The sequence below is a fragment of the Macaca nemestrina genome, chromosome 9 (genome assembly GCF_043159975.1).
Source record: "Macaca nemestrina isolate mMacNem1 chromosome 9, mMacNem.hap1, whole genome shotgun sequence".
In the NCBI taxonomy this organism is placed as follows: Eukaryota; Metazoa; Chordata; class Mammalia; order Primates; family Cercopithecidae; genus Macaca; species Macaca nemestrina.
The window spans coordinates 34,131,364-34,146,769 of record NC_092133.1 but is presented as its reverse complement, the minus strand read 5'-3'; the positions used below and the strand labels follow the sequence as shown (position 1 = coordinate 34,146,769).

Genomic DNA, 15,406 nt, shown 5'->3' with positions numbered 1-15,406 from the left:
GAGGCCGAGGCTGCAGTGAGCTGTGTTGATGCCACTACACTCCAGCCTGGGTGACAAAGCAGAACTTTGTCTCAAAAAATTTTTTTAAAAAGGAAATCCCCCACAGCATGTTCAGTCTCTCCATTTCTCTAGCATATTTAGCTTGAGAAATGAATAGGTCTACCAAAAACCCATTCAATCCTGCTAGAGTACTAATTCCATTTACTGCCAGATTACTCAAGTGATGACCTATCCACCTCTATGTCCTTTCTCTCCTTAAGCTCTTTTCATTTTTCACTCTCTTATTCATTGGTCATAAATGACCTTTCCAAATCCAATGGTCTTTTTCTATTCTGGTTTTTCTTAACAGAGATAACACTTGCCCCCACCCCTCACTGGCACTTTTTCCTAGCTTCAGAAACCGCTCTACCTTTTAGACTTCTCAGTCACTTACACTTCTCTAGCCATTAAAGTGGAACATCCCTAAAAGTTTAATGCTTCATGGTCATCTTTAATACCTTAGAGAACTTTGCCATTCCAAACCAGTTGTCCTTATGGGAACCTATCTTTATTTCCCTTATTGCATACTTTTAACTGAAAATTCCATGGGAACATTCAGTAATGTTTATTGAGTACCAACTGTGTACTTGAAGCTGGGGATACAGGACAGACAGAGTCCATGTTCTCATGGAGCTTTTTAATGATGGGGGTGGGGAGGTGGGACAGAAAAACACACACAAAATAACAGCTCTGGATGCCATGCTGATCTTTGAAATAGGGTGGTATGATATAGTGTGACTGGGTGGCTACATTTGTATAGCCAAGGAAGGCCTTTCTGAGGAGATGACATGTATGGTGAGTTCTGAATGACAGGCAGGAGCCAGTCATGACAGACTTGGAGAAGGGGCCAGCAGAAGGAACAGTACGTATGACAACCCTAAGATGAGAACAAGGTTGGTGCATGAGGAACAGAAGGCCAGTGTGGCTGGAGCATGGTGAGTGAGTGGGGGAGGGGATACAACATGAGGTTGGAAAGATAAACAAGTGGTGAATATTCACCTTGATTTCTGACTCAGCATGTCCATTCCAAACTCAGCCTTTCCACTCCCCACCCTAACCCATTCCTCCAAAATGTTCGTTTTCCATGAAAATCTTCACTACTTGCCCAATCAATGAGACTGTAAAGCTGGAGTCTTCCTTGAATGCCCATTCAGAATCATTATTCTGAACTGTTTCTTCTGTTTATGCTCTCCTTTTCCTCTGTATTGATATACTTTCCCTGAATCTGGTTACGTCTGTATTGTCATAACCCCTTGAAAGGCCTGCCTGCCTTGAGGATCCCCTAGCTTCAGCAGTATTTCGATTCTCCTCCTTCCAGGTACATAGTAGGATGTTTTTTCCACCTCCTTGAAGATAGGCATGGCCATGGGATTTGATTTGGCCAGTGAAATACGAGGGAAGCACAAGAGTCACACATTTCCTCCTCTGCCACATGACTAGTGATTGTTCAAATGGTGGAGGCTCTGTCAGCCTGGGGCTCTGGTGAGGATGACATGAAGCAGAGTTCCCTACTTGCTACCTGCTTGCTCTCAGACAGACTTCAGCATCAGTGAGAAATAAATCTTAGTTGTTTCAAGACACAGAACTTTTAGGATTATTCCACACCATAGCATAAACTAACCCAGTACTTCTGAGACTTTAATGTGATGATAAATGATATTACCTGAAGAATTTGTTAAAATGCAGATTGCAGTTCTGTATGTCTGGGTGGGGCCTAAGATTCTTCCCTCCCTCCCTCCCTCCCTCCCTCCCTCCCTCCCTCCCTCCCTCCCTTCATTCCTCATTCTCTTCTTTCTTCCTTTCTCCTTCCTTCCTTCCGTCCTTCATTCCTTTCTTTCTTTCTTTCTTTCTTTCTTTCTTTCTTTCTTTCTTTCTTTCTTTCTTTCTTTCTTTCTTTTTCTTTCTTTCTTCTTTTCTTTCCCTCCCTCCCTCCCTCCCCCTCTCTCTCTCTCTCTTTCTTTCTTTCTTTTCTTTCGTCTTTCTCTCTCTCTCTCTTTCTCTCTTTTCTCTTTTTCTTTCTCTCTCTCTCTCTTTCTTTTGTAGACACAGGGTCTTGCTATCTTGCCCAAAATGGCCTTAGAACTCCTGGACTCAAGTAATCCTCTTGTCTCAGCTTCCCAAAGTTCTGAGATTACAGGTGTGAGCCACCATGCCTACCTAGATTCTGCATTTTTGACAAGCTCCCGAGTGATGCTGATGCTGCTAGACCTTGGACCACACTTTGAATAGTAAGCACCTAACCTGCACACAAACCCATACACACTGTCGTACATCTCACCAGCACTAAACCTTCCTAAAAAATTATAGTGGTAAGCAGGCCAGGTGTGGTGGCTCATGCTTGTAATCCCAGCACTTTGGGAGACTGAGGCAGGCGGATCACTTGAGGTCAGGAGTTTGAGATCAGTCTGGCCAAGATGGTGAAACTCCATCTCTACTGAAAATACAAAAATCAGCCAGGTGTGGCAGTGTGTGCCTGTAATCCCAGCTACTCAGGAGGGTGAGGTGGGAGAATCACTTGAACCTGGGATGCGGAGGTTGCAGTGAGCTAAGATTGTGCCACTGTACTCCAGCCTGGGTGATAGAGTGAGACTCCATCTCGAAGAAAAAAAAAGTAGGCAAGGAACTTGAATGGTGATATTCTTCACAAACCCTCAACAGTTTCCTGTACCTGCAACTCCTCAGGTACTATAGTCATGTTTTCTTGTATTCCAGTGTCCGGAATTTATTCCTTCTGGCGGGTTCTTGGTCTCGCTGACTTCAAGAACGAAGCTGCGGACCCTTGCAGTGAGTGTTACAGTTCTTAGAGATGGTGTGTATGGAATTTGTTCCTTCAGATGTTCAGATGTGTCCAGAGTTTCTTCCTTCCAGTGGGTTCGTGGTCTCGCTGACTTCAGGAGTGAAGCCACAGACCTTCGCAGTGAGTGTTACAGCTCTTAAAGGTGGCGCGTCCAGAGTTGTTTGTTCCTCCTGGTGGGTTCGTGGTCTCGCTTACTTCAGAAATTAAGCTGCAGACACTTGCAGTGAGTGTTATAGCTCATAAAGGTAGTGTGGACCCAAAGAGTGAGCAGCAGCGAGATTCGTTGTGAAGAGCAAAAGAACAAAACTTCCACAGCGTGGAAGGGGACCTGAGCGGGTTTCCGCTGCTGGCTTGGGTGGCCAGCTTTTATTCCCTTACTTGGCCCCCGCCCCCCCACATCTTGCTGATTGGTCCATTTTACAGAGTGCTGACTGATGCGTTTACAATTCTTTAGCTAGACACAGAGTGCTGTTTGGTGCATTTACAATCCTTTAGCTAGACACAGAGTGCTGATTGGTGTGTTTATAATCCTCTAGCTAGACAGAGAAGTTCTCCAAGTCCCCACCCGACTCAGAAGCCCAGCTGGCTTCACCTCTCAATCCCCTCTGTAAACAGGACACCCCAACTGCTGTTGGAAATTGGGTGATGACCGCTGTAGCTACTTCCTGCTGGATAGGGGCAATGAAGGGGCCCTGCAGTTGTAGTGTCCTCTAGAGGGGAGCTTGTTAGGCCAGTGAAAGGGCCAGCGGGTTGGTCCGGGGTGTTTGGTAGAAGTTGTTAGTTGAGCTCATTTAGGGTTCCATTTGTAAGACCATCTGTGGCTTGATGGCCTCGATCCTAGAGGAAACAAATTTGAAAAGGAGGTTCAAAATACAGGGCCTGAACGCGAGTAATAGCAAGATGGCTGTCACAAGACCTAGAAAAGGGAGAAGCAATGTTGCCCAACTCCAGAGGTTGGTTATAAGAGTTTGAAAGGCATTGTCTGATTTCAGAAACCTTTTCCTGTAAATGCTGGGTGGCATCTCATACTATCCCTGACTGGTTAGTGTAAAAACAACACTCTACCCCTAAGAAGGTGCAGAGTCTTCCTTTCTCAGCAGTGAGGAGGTCTAGGCCTTGGTGGTTTTGGAGAGTCACTGCTGCCAAAGAGTCTATTTGGGATTATAGAGTAAGGATAGATTTCGCTATTTCTTGCAAACTGTCTGAGAAATCTTTTGAGAGTGTGTGGTAGTAGCATAATGAAGTAGATAAACTGGCTATTCCAGTTCCTGTAACAGTAGCCGTTCCTAACTATATAAGTAGGGGTATTAGTTGTATGGCTATGTGCTGACACACTTGAGCTTTGAGGGGTACTGATAGGGTCCAATTTCCATAAGATTAGAAGTTATGATAATACATGTTACACTGTTAACTTGTAGCAAATTTTACTTTTGTTGAAAACCTTGTACGTTTGGGATTTAATTTTTCTTTGCTATTAATAAAACCTTGTTCAGTCCATATTAACTTAGAATTGGTATAGATGGCTCCTTCCTGATTCTGCGTGTACTTTAAGGTTTGGCTGAGTGCAAACAACTCGCATGTTTGAGCAGACCAATTATTAGGCAATTTTCCTAACTCTGCTTCTGCAAGAGTTTGCTTATCACTTACTGAATACCCACTGTGTCTTTTTTCCTTAATCTCTGGGTAGGAACCATCCTCCTGTCCTGAAGGGAGTTCCTCCTAGGTCTGGTCAGACCTGTGTATGGTAATTAATTAAGATTTAGATCCCCTGTTAGGAAACTTGCTGGGTTAAGGATTTTTGATGGGAAGGCTATGGGTTGTCAGTGGCCTCAGTGCTTTCAGGCTATGCCCTTGTTTACACACACAACAAGGTGGTATTGGAGTGTTATAGGGTTACAGAGAAGACCTTCAATTATCAATTATAGGTTTTAAATTTACCCTGGCTTTTAAGGGAATAGGGTACACTTTTTTTTTCTTTACTACTTCTATCTCTCTCTTTTTCTCTCTTTGATTTCTTCTTTGTCTGTCTCTTTCTCTCTGATTCCCTCTTTGTCTCTTCCTCTCTTTCCATCTTTGACTTTCTGTCTCTCTGTCTCTTCCTCTCTCTGTCTCTCTGACTCCTTCTTTGTCTCTGTCTCTTCCTCTGTCTCCTTCTCTTTGTCTCTCTGTTTCTTCCTCTCTCTCTTTCTCTGACTTTCTGTCTCTTTCTCTCCTTTCTACTGCCTCTGCCAGCTGCTTATGCTGCTGTTCTCCCCTCTCCTTTCCTTTTTGATGGCTTTGACCATGTAAGACTGACACCTCTTTGGGTTTTTGCATTGCATGCAATAACTCCATGGTTTCCTTGTGATATTTAATGGGGGTTCCCCCAGAGGTTAGGAACTCCCTTTCTTTCCATATTGCAGCATGGGCATGTAGGATTAGATAAGCATACTTACTATCTGTAGCAAAGTCTCCCAATTACAACTGAGGAGAAATACCTGGTTACAGGCTGTCCCAGGATTCCTCAGATGGTAATGGACCTTGAGGACAGTTGTCCGGGACAGAAGATTAACACTGAGAAAGCCGCACCAGTATCAAGGAGGAAGTCAATTTCCCGGCCTTCACTGGTTATACATACCCAGGGCTCAGTGAGGGTGATGACATGAGCTGGTGCTTGCCTCAGTCCTATTGTTGGATCATCTGGTTGGGGGCTTCTGGTCCAGAGAACCTTTGTCCTTCCAGTGATTGCCTCAGCATAGTGGACATGGGAAAGGGGACAGCTTGTTTCTCGTAGGACACTCTTTTTTAAAGTGTTTTTGTAAATAACAAGCCCTACCAGGTGATAGGCTTTCTGCATTTTCTGTCCTCTCTGAACCACCAAGGTTTGTTTGTCTGAGGGCCATGACTAAGCCCGCAGCCTTTCTCTGATCTCACTTTTCCTTTTTGGTCTGTTCCCCTTGGTCCCTATTATAGAACACCAAGGTTGCCAGGTTTAATAATGCCTCCAGATTTTGTTTGGGGCCCAGGGCTCGCTTTTGTAGTTTTCTCCTGATATCTGCAACTGATTGGGTAATAAACTTATCTTTTAGGATCAATCGACCCTCGAGTGAGTCAGATGACAGGGGAGTATATTTTCTTAAGGCCTCCTGTAGCCACTCAAGGAAGGCAGAAGGATTTTCTTCCTTTCCCTGAGTTATGGTGGACATCATTGAATAATTCATGGGCTTTTTCCTAATTCTCCTTAGTCCTTCTACAACACAGGTCAACAGATGTTTGTGACTCCGGTCCCCATGATCTGAATCGAGGTCCCAGTGGGGATCCATACTGGGGATGGCTTGCTGACCAGTAGGGAATTTGTCCCTTTCTTTGGCTGTCATTCTATCATTTACTTGACTAAGATACTGGGTATCTCCAAACTCTCGGGCTACAGCTAAAGTTGCATGCTTTTCATTAAAGGCCAGGGTTTGATCTAGCAATAGCATGACATCTCTCCAAGTGAGATAGAAGGTTTGCCCTAGGCTGGGCGCGGTGGCTCACGCCTGTAATCCCAGTACTTTGGGAGGCCAAGGCGGGTGGATCATGAGGTCAGGAGATCGAGACCATCCTGGCTAACACGGTGAAACCCCGTCTCTACCGAAAATACAAAAAATTAGCCGGGTGTGGTGGTGGGCGCCTGTAGTCCCAGCTACTCGGGAGGCTGAGGCAGGAGACTGGCGTGAACCCAGGAGGCGGAGCTTGCAGTGAGCCAAGATCTCGCCACTGCACTCCAGCCTGGGCAACAGAGCGAGACTCCGTCTCAAAAAAAAAAAAAAAAAAAAAAAGAAGGTTTGCCCTAGACCCTATAGGACATCTCTGTACCTATCAGGATCATCTGAAAACTTCCCCAGGTCTGCCTTGATCTGCTTTAAATCAGAGAAGGAGAAGGGGACATGTACCCGGGTTGGGCTAAATTCCCCTCCCCCCTCAGCTTGAAGGGGACATAATCGATAGTCCTGGGGGTTTTTGTGGTCCTTTGGAGATTTCTTTGCTTGTTTCCTTCTGGGCAGGGGAGATTAGAGGAGGCTTATCATTAATAGGAAGGGGAGCTATATATTAATAGGAAGGATATGGAGGTAAGCTGAGAGGTCCTCCTGTGGGATGTAAATTCCAAGCTTTGCATAGTTGTGGATTCTCCTTCAGTGAAAAGAAAGCTTGGACATAAGGTATTTCACTCCATTTGCCTTCCCTCTTACAGAAAAAGTCAAGCTGCAGGATAGTATTGTAATTTATACTTCCCTCAGGTGGCCATTTTTCCCCATCAGAGAGAGAATATTGTGGCCAGGCTGTAGTGCAGGAAAAAAATGAGCTGCCTCTTTTTCAGGGTTTGTGGGTCAAATTGGTCCCAATGGCTTAGGATGCATTTCAAGGGTGAGCCTGTTGATGCCTGAGTGTTTCCCATACGAAAGACAAAACAGCCCACAGTTTTGGTTTGTTTCTCCCCCTGCCCAAGAACCCTCAATGGTCCCTGGACCCTGCTGATCGGAATAGTTTTGCTCACAGACGCAGCAGCAGACACCTCTTGCCAAGAACCCACAAAGGTCCCTGGACTCTGCTGATCAGAGTAGTTGTGCTCACTGATGCAGCAGTAGAAACACTAGTTTTTCTCCTAGACCACAAGGAGGACCGAGGAAGGTCGGAATAGTGACCCTTACTGACGTATTCTCTAAAACCTGTTAAGAGTCCTAAGCATTCTCCTGTTAGTATTGGGACATTACCCCTGTCCTATAAAGATGTTATGTCCCCAAAATGAAGTGGAGGGCCATACCCTGAGGGAGGGGAGGGATCTCCAGAGTTGGAAGAGTGATGCCTTTTGCCCTCACTTATATGAATAGGAAGGATACAATTTCTGAGGATCCCCAAATCCCAGCTTCAGGAATAGCTTTTGTTAGGCCTGCTAGTCTGAGGAGGGATCCTGAGATTCCACATAGTCCCCACTTCGATGGGGCTTTGGGCAAAAATTATGTCTTTCTGATTGGTGAACCCGGGTGCCTAAAGAAGGGAATAGAGTCCTGAAGTTTATACTAGAAATCATTCTTATAGGAGAAACTAGAAAAGCACCAGAGACAGGGAGTGGTTTTTAGAAGCAGGCCTAGCCTTGGAGAAGAGAGGTGAGAGGAAGTTTGTCTGACAGGCATTAGGACCCAGAAGGCAAGGGTCAGGATAGATAGGATAGATGGGCGAGTCTCGCTTGGGCGATGTGACTTTGAGAGTTCTGCTCATGGCCACAGGGTCAACCAACTTGTTGGCTTTCCTCTCTGTTGACCCTCACCTCAGCCCAGAAGTATAGGAAAAGCAGAAGCTGGTTCCAGGCAAACCAACGCTCCCAACTCCAAAGAGTCAGAGGTTGTTAGAGAGCCCTTTCCCAGAAAGCCTGACGTGTCTTTAGTCCAGCGGCCATGCTGGTCCCTTTTAACTGGCCGACAGGTGCCCAGTATTTAGCCCCCAAATCCTAAGGAAAAATAGGCCACAATAGCAAGCAAAAGGGGTTCAATGGTACTCACCGCTTGGCAATAGCCCCATGTTAGTTGCCAAAATATGTCCCTTCATGGTCACCAAAATGTTTCCAGAATTTATTCCTTCCGGTTAGTTCTTGGTCTCGCTGACTTCAAGAATGAAGCCATAGACCCTCATGGTGAGTGTTACAGTTCTTAAAGATAGTGTGTCCAGAGTTTGTTCCTTCAGATGTTCAGATGTGTCTAGAGTTTCTTCCTTCTGGTGGGCTTGTGGTCTCACTGATTTCAGGAATGAAGCCACAAACCCTCGCAGTGAGTGTTACAGCTCATAAAGGTAGTGTGGACCCAAATAGTGAGTAGCAGCAAGATTTATTGTGAAGAGCAAAAGAACAAAGCTTCCACAGCGTGGAAGGGGACCCAAGTGGGTTGCCGCTGCTGGCTTGGGTGGCCAACTTTTAGTCCCTTATTTGGCCCCACCCACATCCTGCTGATTGGTCCATTTTACAGAGCGTTGATTGGTCCATTTTACAGAGTGCTGATTGGTGCATTTACAATCCTTTAGCTAGATACAGAGTGCTGATTGGTGCATTTTTACAGAGTGTTGATTGGTGCGTTTACAATCCTCTAGCTAGAAAGGAAAGTTCTCCGAGTCCCCACCCAACCCAGAAGCCCAGCTGGCTTCACCTTTCATTCCCGGTACAATTGTTTTTCACATTCTCCCTTCTATCTTGTCATTTTCTTTTTTTTTTTTTTTTTTTTTTTTTTTGAGACGGAGTCTCACTCTGCCGCCCAGGCTGGAGTGCAGTGGCCGGATCTCAGCTCACTGCAAGCTCTGCCTCCCGGGTTCACGCCATTCTCCTGCCTCAGCCTCCCGAGTAGCTGGGACTACAGGCGCCCGCCACCGCGCTCGGCTAGTTTTTTGTATTTTTTAGTAGAGACGGGGTTTCACCGTGTTAGCCAGGAGGGTCTCGATCTCCTGACCTCGTGATCCGTCCGTCTCGGCCTCCCAAAGTGCTGGGATTACAGGCTTGAGCCACCGCACCCGGCCTATCTTGTCATTTTCTATATCTCTCTATGAGACCACTGGTTTTCTTAACATCAAGTCTCATTTTTTTTTCTTTAGTAATAGAAACCTCAAGTTTCAAACTGGGCATGTGGCTTCCCAGCTAAAGCTGATTCCTAAATTGTGAAGAAACAGAACATAAGAGCTGCAGGAATTCAGAGATGGGGTAATATTTTCCCCAGCTTCCCTGGCAACCAACATTGGCTGTATGACTAAGTTCTAGTTAGTGGCATGTGAGTGAAAGTGATGTTTGAAACACCTGGGTTGTGCCTTTAAAAGAAAAGGGTATGTTCTCCTTGTGCTCATTTTCTCCCTTCTCGTCAGAACACAGACCCAGAAGATAATTATTTTTGGCCATGAGGACAAGGCCTATACCTTAGCTGGTGGCAGAGCAAAAGTTAGAAGAAACTTGTGTCCTTAACACCATGAGGCATCCTATCACCTCAGACCGCTTGTGCTCAGATATGAGAGAGCTTGTTAAGCAATTGCTGTTAATGGGAATTTTTGTTACAGCTGAATTTGTATCGTAGAGAAACTGCTCTTCCCTAGAATGCATTTCGCCCTTTGTTCGTATCAAAATTCTCATTATTGAAGATTCAAAGCAGGTCCCACTGCTGCCTTCAGCTTACACTACCCTCCTTCCCTGAACTGCCATCATACCTGGGCATGAGGTATGAGTGTAGAATAAAATGAGATTGATTCCAGCAGCCACACATGAAAAATAAGACTGCTAACCTTACAGTCACTTAAAGATAAACTGATTCCTAAATTGTGAAGAAACAGAACATAAGAGCTGCAGGAATTCAGAGATGGGGTAAGCAATGAGGACTGAAAGGATCAGGAGAGTCATTATTTATTTCATTAGTTTTCAAACTGGAGACTGTGTACAGGAAGACGTTCCAAGGGGTATTTAGGAAACACTGTTTCAAGGGAATCAATTTGCTACTCATCTGGATTAATTCTTTCCTAAAATTCATCTTCCTCAAAAAGCCATTGAAACAATTCTTCTCTCCTTCCTCCCCTTTCTCAATCTCTCCTTTCATCCTGCAAAAGAAAAGTGTGACCTGACTCACTTTTCATCTTACTATCATTTATTTTCTGGCTACATAAAAACATCCAGGTTGTCAGACAATCCTTGTGCTGGCAAGGCCTTCAATCAAGATATAACAGTAGACTTCATGTCTTTCCCTGACTCACTTATATTCCTGTTAAGGGCAAAACATGGCTTTTAGAATGGATATTTTGGCCGGATGCGGTAGCTCAAGCCTGTAATCCCAGCACTTTGGAAAGCCGAGACGGGCGGATCACGAGGTCAGGAGATCGAGACCAGCCTGGCTAACACGGTGAAACCCCGTCTCTACTAAAAAAAATACAAAAAACTAGCCGGGCGAGGTGGCGGGCGCCTGTAATCCCAGCTACTCGGGAGTCTGAGCCAGGAGAATGGCGTAAACCCGGGAGGCGGAGCTTGCAGTGTGCTGAGATCCAGCCACTGCACTCCAGCCTGGGCGACAGAGTGAGACTCTGTCTCAAAAAAAAAAAAAAAAAAAAAAAGAATGGATATTTCAGCCCATGTGGGATATTCTGTGTACATAAATATTGTACAGTGAAGCAGTTTTTTTAAAATTTGTAATCTCATTTATTGAGGAAAATATAAGTAGAGGGCAGTTTTCTATCCCAACGTTAGTCCTTCTTCCCCAGATTTCTTATTCCACTTTGTCTGATGAGTCACTTTCATTCTTTAATCCTGCTCTTTGTGTTTTTAAAATAATAATTAATTTTTTGGCGAGATATGGTGGCTCACACCTCCCAGCACTTTGGGAGGCCACAGTGGGCAGATCACTTAAGGCCAGGAGTTCAAGACCAGCCTGGCCAACATGGTGAAATGCTGTCTGTACTAAAAATACAAAAATTGCTGGGCATTGGTGTTGCATGCCTGTAATCCCAGCTACTTGGGAGGCTGAGGCATGAGAATGGCTTGAACCAGGGAGGCAGAGGTTGCAGTGAGCAAAGATCATACCACCACACTCCAGCCTAGGCGACAGGCCAAGACAATCTCAAAAAACAAAACAAACAAACAAACAAAACAAAAAATAACTTTGTTTTTGGAAACATAGTTATATATTTATAGGGTACATGAGATGTTTTAATATAGACCTGCAATGTAAAATAATCACATCATGGAGAACGGGGTATCCATCCCCTCAAGCATTTATTCTTTGAGCTATAAACAATCCAATTACATGCTTTATTTATGTATTTGTTTATTTATTCATCTTCTTTTATTTTTTTGGGAGGTATTGCTCCATCACTCAGACTAGAATACAATAGCATGATCATGGCTCACTGCACCTTTGACCTCCCAGTGTCAAGCGATCTTCCTGCTTCTGTCTCCCAAGTAGTGGGACTACAGTCATGAAGTAATACATCCGGCTAATTTTTTTGAATTTTGGTAGAGACAAGGTCACATTATGTTGCTCAGACTGGTCTCAAACTCCTGAGCTCAAGTGATTCTCCCACTTCAGCCTCCCAAACTGATGGGATTACAGACATGAGCTACCATACCCTGCCCACTTTTTTTTTTTTTTTTTTTTTGAGATGGAGTCTCGCTCTGTCGCCCAGGCTGGAGTGCAGTGGCCGGATCTCAGCTCACTGCAAGCTCTGCCTCCCAGGTCTACGCCATTCTCCTGCCTTAGCCTCCCAAGTAGCTGGGATTACAGGCTCCCGCCACCTCGCCCGGCTAGTTTTTTGTATTTTTTTGGTAGAGACGGGGTTTCACCGTGTTAGCCAGGCTGGTCTCGATCTCCTGACCTCGTGATCCGCCCGTCTCGGCCTCCCAAAGTGCTGGGATTACAGGCTTGAGCCACCGCGCCCGGCCTATCCTCCCCACTTTTAAGTTATTTTAAAATGTACAATTAAGTTATTATCGACTATAGTCACCCTATTTTGCTGTCAAATAGGAGGTCTAATTCATTCTTTCAATTTTTTTTTTGGACCCATTAACCATTCTTACCCCTTGCAAGCTCCCTGCCACCCTTCCCAGCCTCTGGTAACCATCCTTCTACTCTCTATGTCCATGAGTTCAATCGTTTTGATTTTTAGATCCCACAAATAAGTGAGAACAGAGCAGTGAGTTTTTGATTTACATCACTGATTCCAATCTCTGACTATTTTCAAAGAATACATTGCTTCTGGAGGGAGATTCTCCTGAGAGCAAAGTAAAGAGAGCGTAATTAAATATTAAAGGTGAAAGAGCCTTATTTCATTTAAGTGGCACATTCATGGCAAGGTTTGTGGCTTATCTCTCTTGGGACTATGATATTCAAGACTTACAATTTTTATTTTTTGCTGGGAAGAAATAAAGGGCAATGATCCCTCTCTGGTCAGAAACAAGAAAAAGCTGAGTAATATTCCTCGTTTATTCATGTCTCAACTTGAGTTTCAATTTTATATTTTGCATCATTTCTAGGAAAAGTATGGGGAAAGTACATGTTTACATGTTTTCATAGATCAACATTATGCCATCAAGTAAAAGGAAAATATGTCAAAAACAAATTTGTCTTTTATATTTTTTTGAATGTTTATCCAGGCTTTTCATTTTCCTTTGTCAAAAGATTATTGGCTATGCCACTTCATACCTATGAGGATGGCTATAATAAAAAACACGATCATTGGGCTGGGTGCCATGGCTCACGCCTGCAATCCCAGCACTTTGGGAGGCCGAGGTGGGTGGATCACCCGAGGTCGGGAGTTCAAGACCAGCCTGACCAACATGGAGAAACCCCGTCTCTACTAAAAATTAATTAGCCGGGCCTGGTGGTGCATGCCTGTAATCCCAGCTACTCAGGAGGCTGAAGCAGGAGAATCGCTTGAACACAGAAGGCAGAGGTTGTGGTGAGCTGAGATCATGCCATTGCACTCCAGCCTGCACAAAAAGAGCAAAACTCTGCCTCAAAAACAAACAAAAAAAACACCACAATGATTGTTGAAAATAACAACCATTGGCAAGAAAATAACAACCATTGAGGAAATTGGAACCCTCATACATTGCTGGTGAGAATGCAAAATCATTCAGCCACTATGGAAAACAGTTTGGCAGTTCCTCAAAAAGTTAAACATAGAATTACCATATGACCCAGGAATTCCACTCCTAGATATATGTCTGCTATAATTTGAATGCTCACCGCAACCTCTGCCTCCCATGTCCAAGCGATTCTCCTGCCTCAGCCTCCCAAGTAGCTGGGATTACAGGCATGCGCCACCATGCCTGGCTAATTAATTTTTAGTTGAGACGGGGTTTCTCCATGTTGGTCAGGCTGGTCTTGAACTCCCGACCTCAGGTGATCTGCTCGCCTCAGCCTCCCAAAGTGCTGGGATTGCAGGCGTGAGCCATGGCGCCCGGTCCAATGAATGTCTGTCCCCTCCAAATCTCATGATGAAATTTGATCTCCAGTGTTCCAGGTGGGCCTATTGGGAGGTGTTTGAGTCATGGGACTAGATCCCTCATGAATAGATTAATGCCCTCTGTGGGGGACAGGTGTGAGTGAGTTCTCATTCTATTACTTTCAGAGAGAGCTGGTTATTAAAAAGAGCCTGGCATACCCCCACCCCACCGCCCCATGCCCCTTGCCTCATCTCTTGTCATGTGATCTCTGCAGAAGCAGCCTGAGGCCCTCCCCAGAAGCTGGGGAGATGCCGATTTTCTGCTTCTTGTATAACCTGCACAACCGTGAGCCAAATAAACCTCTTTTCTTTATAAATTACCCAACCTCAGGTATTCCTTTATAGCAACGCAAAATAGACTAAGACAATATCCAGAAGAACTGAAAATAGGTACTCAAGCAAGTACATGCATGTTCACAGCAGCACTTTTCACATTAGGCAAAAGGTGGAAACAGTCCAAATGTCCATCAGACAAATAATGGATAAACAAATTGTGTATACATGCAATGAATATAATTCAACCATAGAAAGAAACAAAGAACTGATACATGCTACAATGTGAATGAATCTTGAAAGAAGCCAAATGCAAAAGGTCACATACTATTCCATTTACATGAAATATCCAGAATAGATACCTCTATAGAGACAGAACACAGATTGGTGGTTACCAGATGCAGCAGGCAGAGGAGAATGAGAATAACTGCTTAATGGGGTTGGGGTTTCCTGTCAGGGTGATGAGTCAGAACTAGGTAGACGTAGTGGTTGTACAATATTGTGAATGTACTAAATGCCACCGAATAGTCCACTTTAAAGTGGTTAATTTGGCCAGGCACAGTGGCTCACACCTGTAATCCCAACCCTTTGGGAGGCCAAGGTGGGTGGATCACTTGAGCCCAGGAGTTCAAGACCAGCCTGAGCACCACAGGGAAACCTCCGGCTCAAAAAAGAAGAGGGGGAAAAAAAAGGGTAGTGAGACTGTAAAGCAGTTTCTTCCTCTTCTTTCCTTCCTTATGTACCAGTGGCTCTCAAATCATCCAGGGGAGCTTCGATGCAAACTTTTTCTTTTCTTTATGAGAAGGAGTCTCATTCTGTCACCCTAGCTGGAGTGTGGTGGTACAGATCTCAGCTCACTGCAAACTCTGCCCCCGGGGTTCAAGCAATTCTCCTGCCTCAGCCTCCCAAGTAGCTGGGATTAACGATGTGCACCACCATGCCTGGCAAATTTTTAAAAAATATTTTTGGTAGACATGGGATTTCATCACGTTGGCCAGGCTGGTCTTGAACTCCTGACCTGAAGTGATCCACCCGCCTCAGCCTCCCAAAGTGCTGGGATTACAGGCATGAGCCACCACACTCGGCCCATGCAAACTTTTTGACCCTAACATAGGCCTAAAAAATCATCTTTCAGAGTGAGGCATGAGAATCTGCATTTTATAAGCAGGTCATTTGAAAAAATACTGCTATGATATCACCATACTAGTTCCGAACATCCAATTGGTGCTAATTAATAGGCTAAAAGCCATGACTCAGCAGGGGGCAGCAAAGCTTAATAGTGCTAGCCAATTCATTTATTCTCTCAATATGTGCCAGGCCTTA

At 44.7% G+C, this 15,406-nt stretch overlaps 2 long non-coding RNA genes across 3 annotated transcripts in view; one reads left to right on the top strand and one right to left on the bottom strand.

Annotated features, from left to right (window-relative positions):
* Window positions 1-1,992: 1,992 nt before the first annotated feature.
* LOC139356208 (uncharacterized) overlaps window positions 1,993-15,406 on the top strand; it is a 29,629-nt gene continuing 16,215 nt past the window's right edge. For both annotated transcript variants that reach the window (XR_011607703.1, XR_011607704.1), the window contains exon 1: window positions 1,993-2,956. This is a non-coding gene — a long non-coding RNA (uncharacterized lncRNA). The remainder of the gene's footprint in view (window positions 2,957-15,406) is intronic.
* The window catches only part of LOC105478496 (uncharacterized), a 34,296-nt gene continuing 29,097 nt past the window's right edge, over window positions 10,208-15,406 (bottom strand). The window contains exon 2 of the long non-coding RNA XR_011607702.1: window positions 10,208-10,414. This is a non-coding gene — a long non-coding RNA (uncharacterized lncRNA). The remainder of the gene's footprint in view (window positions 10,415-15,406) is intronic.